General features: G+C 46.7%; 1 long non-coding RNA gene across 1 annotated transcript in view; it reads right to left on the minus strand.

Moving 5' to 3' along the window:
- The window catches only part of LOC141377527 (uncharacterized), a 38,072-nt gene extending 26,193 nt beyond the window's left edge, over positions 1-11,879 (minus strand). Inside the window, exon 1 of the long non-coding RNA XR_012389784.1 lies at positions 11,802-11,879. This is a non-coding gene — a long non-coding RNA (uncharacterized lncRNA). The remainder of the gene's footprint in view (positions 1-11,801) is intronic.
- Between the last annotated feature and the right edge of the window lie 271 nt (positions 11,880-12,150).

Raw genomic sequence — 12,150 nt, forward strand, 5'->3', positions numbered from 1 at the left:
TAACAACTTTTGCTAACACTATAAATAGTGTACAGTAACTTACACATATTTTACAAAGTTAATTGAGTTAATAAATTGTAGAGTCTGTTCATATTAAATGTATTAATAGTCTGTATACATATCTACATTAACATTGTGATCTTATAAATATCTGTATAATATATCACATTTACCTGCAAAAATATAAAATTTGATGTTTAATATTAATATAAAATGTTTAATATATTAACACTGACAGCGCTATGTCATTTAATGTTAAAGCATTAAGCAAATGTTTAAGTATGCAGATTTTTACATTTTATTTTTCATTATGATTGTGCAAAAAGAAGAGACCAAAAAAAGAAAACTAATAACTGTTTATTTAGTAGTGGATGCATTTTTTATTTTTTTTGCAAGCTTTTTGTGTTTCATGGTTCATATATCACTTATATCGTTGTAAATATAAATCAAAACTTAGAGATGTGTTTAAGAAACAAATGCTAATACTTACTGTAAGTGACACCAATATTATTATATTACATTTGAACCATTTTCTGAATTAAAAACTTTCATCTATACATATTAATTGGTTACTTATTCACTCTCTTCTCTCAGCTTTCTTTTCTTTTCAAGATATGAGGTCAATTATGCTTTATCACTTTCAGAAGGACTGTAAAGGTCAAGCAAAAATATTCAAACACATGTAAAAACTTTAAACATTAAATAAAGCACATAATCAGTATCTGAGATTACACATCATGCCTTTTGAATAGTGATTTGCTGCTGATTGCTTTTGTAATAGGTTGCCTCTTGTGCATGAAGGCAGGTGCAGAATTTAAACTGCACAATTAGAGATGTTCATATCGGCTGATTAACTGTTTGACAGTTTCATATAATAATAATAATAATAATAATAATAATTCCTTACATTTATATATACCTTTTCTAGACACTCAAAGTGCTTTACACATAGGGGTAATCTCCTCATCCACCACCAGTGTGCAGCATCCACCTGGATGACGCAATGGCAGCAATTTTGCGCCTGACTGCACACCTGATTGGCGAAGAGGAGGCAGAGTGATGAAGTCAATTGTGATATGGGGAGGGTTAGGAGGCCATGATGAACAGATGGAAAATTTAGCCAGGATGCCGGGGTGAAACCCCTACTCTTTTTCGAAGGACATTGTGGGATTTTTTAATGACCACAGAGATAGAAACCTCAGTTTAATGTTTCATCCGAAAGACGGCGCTCACTGAGCAATATAGAGTCCCTATCACTATACTGGGGCATTAGGGCCCACACAGACCACAAGTTGGGCGCCAACTGCTGGCCATACTAACACCACTTCCGGCAGCAACCTAGCTTTTCCATGTGGTCTCACATCCAGGCACAGCCCTGCTTAGCTTCAGTGGGCAACCATGTGAGAGTTAAAGCTAGCTGCCGGCACATTAGTTAAATAGTTTTAAATAATTAAAATGTTTCCTCATGTTTTGTATTTTAAGCCCCACTTATAATTTAATATTTAATAAACCTTATAATAAAGGTTACAGCTAGGGATGTAATGATACACCTGACTCACGATTCACAATAATAATCTCACTATATGATTTAGTCATGATTTTTTAACAAAATTATTGGGAACAAATATAAGGTGAAGAGCTCTCATTTGTTTTTCTTAAATGCTGCACATTTTTTTGCATAATAATATATTTTCTGCTGTAGCTAAATTGCTATTTTAAAATCAAATTCTAAAAATGAAAATGAATAATACAAACTAAAGAAAACTCATTAATGTAAACAAACTAAAACTGTCTGTGCTAAGATTTGACATTTTTAAAAAAGAAATATCAGCATATCTATGTTTTCTGGTTTAAGTTGAGGTCTTTGCACTTTTAAAGTGTCCACTGCTGATGATATACATGAACTATGTCTGTGACAGTAGTTTCACTGTGGTGACTGTTTATGTGCATCATATATTCATGTTTTTTAACGGCTGATTTATACTTCTGCGTCAAGTGCACGCATACAGTATGTTCCGGCACAGCCTTCGCTCAGTTGCGTACACTCCAATGTGGCTGACACGCACTTTTCAAAAAATGTAACTCCACGTCACAATGACGCATAGCGCAAGCTCTGCAGTTGGTCGGCTTGGCAGCAGTGAAAAGTGTGTGGGGTTCTGTGAGCTGTGAGCCCGATGGAGCGAGTGTTTACAAGTGTCGAGTCTTTTGGAGACTTTTGTTTTGTGTTTTCCTTATGATTAAAGTTGTTGCACGTCCGCTTGTTCCTGCCTCTAAATGAGCGAGCCTTAGCTACTTGTAGTGTTTAGAAAAAAGCAAACACCTATGAAGAAACTTGATACAGAAGAACAACATAACCTACTGCCAGCTAGCATTTCGGAATGAAAGAAAGAAAGAAAGAAAGAAAGAAAGAAAGAAAGAAAGAAAGAAAGAAAGAAAGAAAGAAAGAAAGAAAGAAAGAAAGAAACACCACACGATAATGTGAAAAAAATTTACAATTTCTTAACAAATCCTCTATACTGTTTTTCACAAAAGAATAATCAGTTCCCCTTCGGTTGGGGAACTTCAGTGCCATGAATGGGAGGATTCGGATCAGAAGCCGCTTATCTGGAGAGTATTGAACGGGCCAATGAATGAAATTAATTGGCAGCGTAAGCTTGCGCAGGTGTGCGACATCTGCAATCATCTCAGCATATAAGCACACCTGAAGCCAGCAGACGCCATCCTTTTCGCTTCAGATCCTTTCTGAGTGAGTCGATGAGGGTTCCTCTTGCTGATCAGCACTTCAGAGCGAACGAGTGTGTCTCCCGGTCCAGAGTGGGTCTTCGCGGTGGCAGACGGTCGAGCTGGGTTACTCCCTTGCCTGCGGTTCTTTGGGTCCGGTCCTCCAGAGCGGTGCGTATAGTTGCAACTTTCCTAAAAGAGCAACACAGTCGTGCAGCACGTCCTTTTCAGGATGGCGCTCCGACTGTGCGTTTCTGGATGCGGGGGTTTCCTGTCTCCGGATGATGGACACGATCACTGCATTGCATGTTTGGGGGTCCAGCATGTTAATGCGGTGCTCGCGGGCGGTTCATGTCGTCATTGCGATGCCATGACCGTTGCACAGCTAAGATCGCGGCTAACTTTCGCAAGAGAGCGAGCCACCCCAGTTGCCTCCTGTTCTAAAAAAGCAGCGGGCGCTCGGGCAGATCTGAGGGTTTCAGCGGGAGCTAATCCGCCGCTCACGGGCTCGCGGACCTCTCGCTCCTCACGGCGCTCCATCCAAGCTTCGGGTGGTGAGAGTGATCCGTCTAACCAGATGGTAGCTCTCACACTCGCTGACACCGGAGATCAGATGTCCTCCGCGGCATCGGAGGGTGGGCTTTCACTGTCCGACGAAGATCCGGACCCGCTCGCCCCCTCCGGGCAGGTGAGCGCTGTCAAATCGGATCCTGAAGCGGACATGTTAGCCGTGCTTTCCCGGGCTGCTTCGGCCGTGGGGTTGGAGATGGTTTATCCCCCAGCTCCGCGGCCGGACCGACTAGATGGGTGCTACGTAGAGGACCAGAAGGCGAAGCCTTCGAAGCCTCTCGTCCCCTTCTTCCCGGAAGTGCACAGTAGGCTCACGCAGTCCTGGAGGGCACCTTTCTCTGCCCGTGCTGCGAGTGCCTCCGCCCTCACCGCCCTTGACGGCGGAGCTGCCAGGGGGTATGAGGCGATCCCGTCAGTGGAGCGCGCTATCGCGGTCAATCTTTGTCCGCGCGGCGCCTCTACGTGGCGGGGTTTGCCCCGCCTCCCGTCCAAAGCCTGTAGGTTGTCTGCCTCCCTCGGAGCCAGAGCTTATAAGGCTGCGGGCCAGGCTGCTTCTGCTTTGCACGCGATGGCCACCTACCAGCGCTACCAAGCGCAGGCGCTGGCCGAGCTGCACGAGGGCGGGTCCAACCCAAGCTTATTACATGAGCTGCGCACCGCGACCGACTATGCTCTTCGGACTACTAAGTCCGCCGCGTGTGCGCTGGGGAGGACGATGTCCACACTTGTGGTTCAGGAACGCCACCTCTGGCTAAACCTGGCCGATATGCGCGACATTGACAAAGTTCGCTTTCTTGACTCGCCCATATCCCAGGCTGGCCTGTTCGGCGACACCGTCGGTGAATTCACCCAGGAATTCAAGTCGGTGAAAGAGCAGTCGGATGCGATGGGTAATGTCATCTATCGGCGTGGCCGTAAGCCCGCTCCGCCCGCCGAGCCATCCACCTCCGCTGTTCCTCGCCGAGGGCGCCCGCCAACGAGTGCTGCCCCGCCCCCGCCTGCGCCTCCGGCCAAGCGGGCGCGGCGTTCACCTCGAAAGCAGGCAGCCCCTCCTGCCCAGGGCGCCGTTAAGTCCGGTAAACGGACCGCGAAGCGTCCCTGAGACAGGCCATCCGGAGAAGAGGAAACTTGCTCTTTCCCCGCTGGAGGGCGGGGCCCCGATAACAACGGTACTTTTCAGTGCCACCAAAACATCAGTAAAAGAGCACTTTTTCCCTTCCCCGGATGTGACTGCACGAGTTCTGCCAGTCCGGGACGCGCTGCCTTCCGGCTCGCAGACTCTACGTGCTTCGCCAGTGGCTCACGAGCGCTGGGGGGACGGTCTCCCTTCCCTCAGCCCTCCAGCCCCCTCTCCGGAGTCAGGGTGCGGAGCCAGAGCGAATCGCTCTCCTCCAGCTTTTCCGCGGGACCCTCGTGCTTCCCGGATCAGCACACCCACTCCGCGCTGCCCCACCGCTGGTACGTCAGCGATTGTAGCGATGACTCCATTAGCGAGGGCTCTGCCTGCCTGGTTAGCGCGGGCCAGCCCCTCGCGGTGGCTCATACGCACAATCAGACTCGGTTACGCGATTCAGTTCGCGAAACGGCCCCCCAAGTTTACGGGCGTGTATTTCTCCAGGGTCAACCCCCTGTCCGCCCCTGTCTTGCGAGAGGAGATTGCTGCCCTCCTGGCGAAGGGTGCAATCGAGCCGGTTCCTCCAGCCGAGATGGAGAGTGGGTTTTACAGCCCATACTTCATCGTACCCAAAAAGAGCGGTGGGTCACGGCCAATCCTAGATCTGCGCGTTTTGAACCGCTGTCTGCACAAGCTGCCGTTCAGAATGCTCACGCAGAGGCGCATTCTCCCATGCGTTCGTCCTCGGGATTGGTTTGCAGCCATAGACCTGAAGGACGCGTATTTCCATGTCTCCATTCTTCCACGCCACCGCCAATTTCTGCGGTTTGCGTTCGAGGGTCGAGCGTGGCAGTACAAGGTCCTCCCCTTCGGGCTCTCTCTGTCTCCGCGGGTCTTCACCAAACTCGCGGAGGGTGCCCTAGCGCCCCTTCGGCTCGCGGGCATTCGCATACTCAGTTATCTCGACGACTGGCTGATTTTAGCCCACTCGCGGGAGCAATTGATTATGCACAGGGACGAGGTGCTTCGGCATCTCCGCCTACTGGGGCTTCAGGTCAACCGAGAAAAGAGCAAACTCGCCCCCGTGCAGAGGATTTCTTTTCTCGGGATGGAGCTGGACTCGATCACCATGGTAGCGCACCTCTCCGAGGAACGCGCTCGCCTGTTGCTGAACTGTCTGAGGGAGCTCGACAGCAAACTAGTGGTCCCACTGAAGTTCTTTCAGAGGCTCCTGGGGCATATGGCATCCGCAGCCGCCGTCACGCCGCTCGGGTTGCTCCATATGAGACCACTTCAGCACTGGCTTCACGATCGGGTCCCCAGACGCGCATGGCACGCGGGCACACACCGGGTCTCGGTTACTGCGCTGTGTCGCCGCGCCCTCAGCCCTTGGAACGACCCCTCGTTCCTACAGGCCGGTGTGCCTCTAGGACAGGCGTCCAGCCATGTTGTTGTTTCAACAGACTCTTCCAACACGGGTTGGGGGGCCGTGTGTCGCGGGCATGCGGCTGCGGGCCTCTGGAAGGGTGCCCAGCTGCATTGGCATATCAATCGCCTAGAGCTGTTGGCAGTGTTCCTCGCTCTCCACCGCTTTTTACCGGTGCTGGAGCGGCAACACGTGCTGGTCAGGACGGACAGTACGGCGGCGGCGGCGTATATCAACCGCATGGGGGGTATGCGCTCTCGCCGCATGTCTCAGCTCGCCCGCCGTCTGCTCCTCTGGAGTCACCCGCGGCTGAAATCGCTGCGCGCCATTCACGTCCCAGGCACGCTCAATCGTGCAGCCGATGCGCTCTCACGACAGCGGTTACGCCCTGGAGAATGGAGACTCCACCCCGAGTCTGTTCAGCTGATATGGGCGCGATTCGGGGAGGCCCAGATCGATCTGTTTGCTTCCCCCGAGAACGCTCACTGCCAGTTGTTTTTTTCCCTGACCGAGGGCTCTCTCGGCACGGATGCACTGGCCCACAGCTGGCCTCGGGGCATGCGCAAGTATGCGTTTCCCCCAGTGAGCCTGCTCGCGCAGTTTCTGTGCAAGGTCAGGGAGGACGAGGAACAGGTTCTGCTAGTTGCGCCCCTTTGGCCCAACCGGACCTGGATATCAGAGCTCTCACTCCTCGCGACGGCCCTCCCCTGGCGGATCCCTTTGAGAGAGGACCTACTCTCTCAGGGACAGGGCACCATCTGGCACCCTCGCCCCGATCTTTGGAACCTCCACGTGTGGTCCCTAGACGCGAGGAAGACTTAGGTAACCTACCGACTGCGGTGGTTAATACCATCACTCAGGCTAGAGCCCCCTCCACGAGGCGCGCCTACGCCCTGAAGTGGAGTCTATTCACTGAATGGTGCGTCTCTCGCAGAGAAGACCCCCGAAATTGCCAGATTAGTGTTGTGCTCTCTTTCCTTCAAGAGAAGTTGGACAGCAGGCTGTCGCCCTCCACTCTCAAGGTTTACGTGGCCGCCATCTCCGCTTATCATAGCGCGGTAGCTGGCGGCACCGTGGGAAAGCATAACCTGGTCATCCAGTTCCTTAGGGGTGCTAGGCGAATTAATCCATCTCGCCCCCCTCTCATGCCCTCTTGGGATCTCGCCCTCGTTCTCACGAGTCTGCGATCCGATCCCTTTGAGCCACTCGAATCAGTATCTCTAAGATTTCTGTCCCTGAAGACAGCTCTGCTGGTTGCGTTGGCCTCCATCAAGAGGGTCGGGGACCTGGAGGCATTTTCGGTCAGTGACTCGTGCCTGGAATTCGGGCCGGATTACTCTCACGTTATCCTGAGACCCCGCCCCGGTTATGTGCCCAAGGTTCCTACCACCCCCTTTAGAGATCAGGTAGTGAACCTGCAAGCGCTGCCCCCGGAGGAGGCAGACCCAGCCCTTTCTTTACTTTGTCCAGTTCGCGCTCTGCGCATTTATGTGGACCGTACTCAGAATTTTAGATCATCTGAGCAGCTCTTTGTCTGTTATGGCGGTCGGCAGCAGGGAAGTGCCGTATCGAAACAAAGATTATCCCACTGGATTGTGGATGCCATTTCACTCGCTTATTCGAGTCGAGGTCAGCCGTGTCCCCCGGGAGTACGTGCACACTCCACTCGGAGCGTTGCATCCTCTTGGGCGCGTGCACGCGGCGCCTCTCTAACAGACATCTGTAGAGCTGCGGGCTGGGCGACACCCAACACATTTGCAAGGTTTTACAATCTGCGAGTGGAGCCGGTTTCCTCAAGGGTATTAGGTAACCCTTTGGTGATTGAGGAGACAACTCGGTAGGGTGTTGAAACACGCTTGCTGCGCCATTCTCCCTAACACGGAGGTACGTGCGCCTTTTTTATCTGTCAGTAAAGTTCCCCGTCAGGTGAGCCCTGCAGATTCCTCCGTGGCCCCCAGCACTGACTCAGCGGAGGAGTCACTTGCTGGCCCACTACGTTGTAGGTCTGCCCGCTGGTCAGCTCGCGTTTTGGGTATAGGTGCCTGCTATGCGTGATCCCCACTAGGCGATCCCATATGCTTATTCCGCCACGGTTAAGTCCCCCCCCTGGGCGGACCCGTGTCTTCCCTCTCCGCTAACCACTCTTTGCTATGCGTACTCCCCCTTTTTAGGGCTAGTCCATAGGTAAATTCTGCCATCTATCCCCCCCTTGGGTAACGGATGGCCTCCGCAGCGTCCTCCCTATCGGGATTGCACGCTTCCCAACGTACTGTCGTATTTCCTAGAATTATCTAGATGCTCACGACTTCCCAAAAAATATATCTAAATCCGTAAAACTTCTGTTGAAGTAGGATAAATTAGGGCCAGGGACACGTTGGAGGACCGCGCCCCCCATGATGTGGGTGCGTCACGCTTGCTTGACTATCTCCTCATCGGGGGTGTTGGTAAGGTGCAGTCATTGTGGCGCTTTCCATATTCTCCCATTCATGGCACTGAAGTTCCCCAACCGAAGGGGAACGTTCGAGGTTACAGAAGTAACCCTTCGTTCCCCGAGGAGGGGAACGGAAGTGCCATATTCCGTCGCCATAATGACTGTCCCTTAGCTGTTTGAAAGTCTCTTCAGCTTAAAAGGATGGCGTCTGCTGGCTTCAGGTGTGCTTATATGCTGAGATGATTGCAGATGTCGCACACCTGCGCAAGCTTACGCTGCCAATTAATTTCATTCATTGGCCCGTTCAATACTCTCCAGATAAGCGGCTTCTGATCCGAATCCTCCCATTCATGGCACTTCCGTTCCCCTCCTCGGGGAACGAAGGGTTACTTCTGTAACCTCGAACGTTCTCTAAGTTTAATTTACAATAATGTAAGTTGCTATACAGCTGTAACACAACATTACACAGCTAATTTTTAAGACGTCTGCTACATATTTATGGTAGGTGTATTCAATCATTTATTCATTTTTTTTTTCGGCTTAGCCCCTTTATTAATCAGGCTTTGCCACAGAACTGCTAATTTATCCAGCACGTTTTTACGCAGCGGATGCCAATCCAGCCGCAACCCATCACCGGGAAACAACCATACACACTCATTCAAACACATACCTTCATTCATTAATTTTCTTGTCGGCTTAGTCCCTTTATTAATCTGGGGTCGCCACAGCGGAATGAACCACCAACTTATCCAGCAAGTTTTTACGCAGCGGATGCCCTTCCAGCCGCAACCCATCTCTGGGAAACATCCACACATACACACACACAATCATACACTACGGACAATTTAGCCTACCCAATTCACCTGTACCACATGACTTTGAACTTGTATGGGAAACCGGAGCACCCGGAGGAAACCCACGTGAACATAGGGAGAACACACAAACTTCACACAGAAACGCCAACTGACCCAGCCGAGGCTTGAACCAGCGACCTTCTTGCTGTGAAGTGACAGCACTACCTACTGCGCCATGGCATCACCCTATTAGGTGTATACTACCAAAATGTATTTCTTTGAAACTAAACAAAAACATATATCTCTAATTTCTCATTTATTCTTTTCTTTATAGTTTAGCAACCATGTTAAACATATTGAAATATTTTGCTACATAGACTTTGTACTTGCACTCATGTTCCAGCATCTATGTAAAAACGTCTTTCACTTGTGCAAAAAAAATGCAATAGGTAATGCTTATTATGATTATGCTTCACTTTTCACACATTTTCACACTCGGTTACCAGCACAAGTTGAAGCTCTAAACAATGAGTGACATAATAAAATTGTTGTTGTTGCTGTAATAATAATTATTGTAATAATAATAAGAAAAACAACAACAAATATTATTATTATTATTATTATTATTATTATTATTATTATTATTATTATTATTATTATTATTATTATTATTATTATCAGTGCATTGAAACAATTTATTTTGTTTTATTTATTTAAAATATTTTTTATTTTACAATTTTACTTATTGTAATACATATTTTAAAATATTATTATATTATTATTATTATTATTATTACTATTATTATTATTTTATTTGTTTATTTTTATTTACTTTAGTTATTGTTCTATTATTATGTTTGTCTCTGTGTGTTAAGATAAAACAGTCAGATAAAATAATCAAAAGTGCATTGCCGTCAAGGCTGTGTCTCCAACTACACACAAAATATTTGTATGTCAGATAAATTCTGTTTTTCTAATGTTTTCTGTTGGTCAGATAATCCTCTGCTTGCAGTAGTGACAGCTACTCAGACCTTAAGCATTCTAGCTGTCAGCGTATTCACACGTTTGTTTCATTTCATGCTATTTGCTGCACTTCACATAGGTATGATTGACTTGTAGTGCAGTCCTTATGAACTTTTATAACCTCAAAGAAACGCAAGATACATTTTCTTTCTGCTATTATCATTCATTTTTTCAGGTTTTGGTTTTTGCTGCTGGTTGTCAGTGTCAAATGGACCTATTTCTTTTTTGTCTTTTTTTTATTTTATTTTTTGAGTCTCCGGTTCCCTGTTGCAAATGTTTTGTATGGAATGGTGAATGAAGTTGCCAGCTGAAGTAAGAGACTGTGAATGCACTTCTTTTGTAAATGCCTCTCTTTCTGACCCAGTTTGCTTTATTTTATTTATTTTTTTATTTTCAAGACAGAAGTGTACAACCATCATCTTAAAAATTATACTAGACGTACTGTGATGTGAAAGAATATGTTTTGTTTGTGCTTAAATATTAGAATTTAACATATCTCATATCTCATTCATTAACTCATTTTCCTTCGGCTTAGTCCCTTTATTCATCTGGGGTCGCCTAAGCTGAATCAACTGCCAACTTATACAGCATAGGTTTTACACAGTGGATGCACTTCCAACTGCAACTCAGTACTGGAAAACACCCATACACACTCATCCACACACATACACTATGGCCAATTTAGTTTTTTCAATTCACCTATAGTGCATGTCTTTGGCCTGTGGGGGAAACCGGAGCACCCGGAGGAAGCCCACACCAACACAGTGAGAACATGAAAACTCCACACAGAAACACCAACTGACCCAGCTGGTACTTGATCCAGTAACCTTCTTGCTGTGAGGCGACAGAGTCTCATATCATTTAACATATTTAATCTTTGGCTTAGTCCCTTATTTATCAAGGGTCGCAAAAGCAGAATAAACAGCCAACTATTCCAGCATATGTTTTACGCAGCGGGTGCTCTTCCAGGCACAACCCAGTACAGGGAAACATCCATATACTCTTGCATTCAAACACACACTCATACACTAACATGTTTACCTGAAAACAATTAAATCCAAGTTAGTTAGTTACCTGGTTGGTTGGTTGGTTGGTTGGTTGGTTGGCTTGGTTTGTTAGTTAAAACATGCACTAACAAAAAGGACACAGCATTGTGATTTACACGCTTAATTAAGTAGCAATTGAGCTATTGTTTTTTAAGTATGCTAATAAAAAAGGTTTGTCAAGTAAAGTTTGAACAGTTTATTGATTTCACAAGGATATTTGAAAACACTCAGTAACAGTTATGTAACATTGTTTGCTTAAAGAATGAGTGATCGCAATAAAAGTCACTTCAAAGGCACACGTAATAACATATGGTGTAAATTAGACATTGACAATTAGGGGCCATTTTTTATTAAAGTTAGTTTGTGTAGTGCTTGGTTAATTGAATCATTTTTTTGTATTTATTTAAATTACATCTAATTTTATGAATAAAAAAGTAGTTTAGTGTGTTCTGACTAACAGTAACTTCTAATAAAAACTATTTGATAAGTTTAACTTTTTGTCTAACAAAGATGCAACATAGACTCATTCTGTAAATGCAGCCCTATATACTTTTCTGGAGTTTGTGAATTATGTAGCCAGAAGTATGTATGGCTGCATTTCATCTTTAAAATGAACGCTACAGTTTGACACTTTTATGACACTGTTCCTTTTCTTGTTTACCAGCTGACTGCTTACCTCAGTGTGGATGGCTTTTCCGCTGTTACCAGTTTGTCCAGTGCCTCACCACGTTTGCCAGCGAACTTGAGATACAGAGCAGAGTTGATCGTGACGACAGGGTTAGAGTCCAGTGATGAACGGTGCTGGAAAGCAGGTAAGACAAAAACAAAAGCCAAAATATAAGTTAAACAAGTAAATAACAGGGTGAGAATGTGGTAAAATCTGAAAACATGGTAAAAATCATGATGCAACAAGGGCTTTTTTTCTGGATTGTTTTTAAAAACACTGCAGTTGGGTTTAAGAGAATTTTTAGATGAGTCAATCTGTGGTTTTAAAACACTGGGTTTAGGGAAGGTGAAGGTTGGGC

Source organism: Danio rerio, chromosome 14, assembly GCF_049306965.1.
Source record: "Danio rerio strain Tuebingen ecotype United States chromosome 14, GRCz12tu, whole genome shotgun sequence".
Taxonomy (NCBI): Eukaryota; Metazoa; Chordata; class Actinopteri; order Cypriniformes; family Danionidae; genus Danio; species Danio rerio.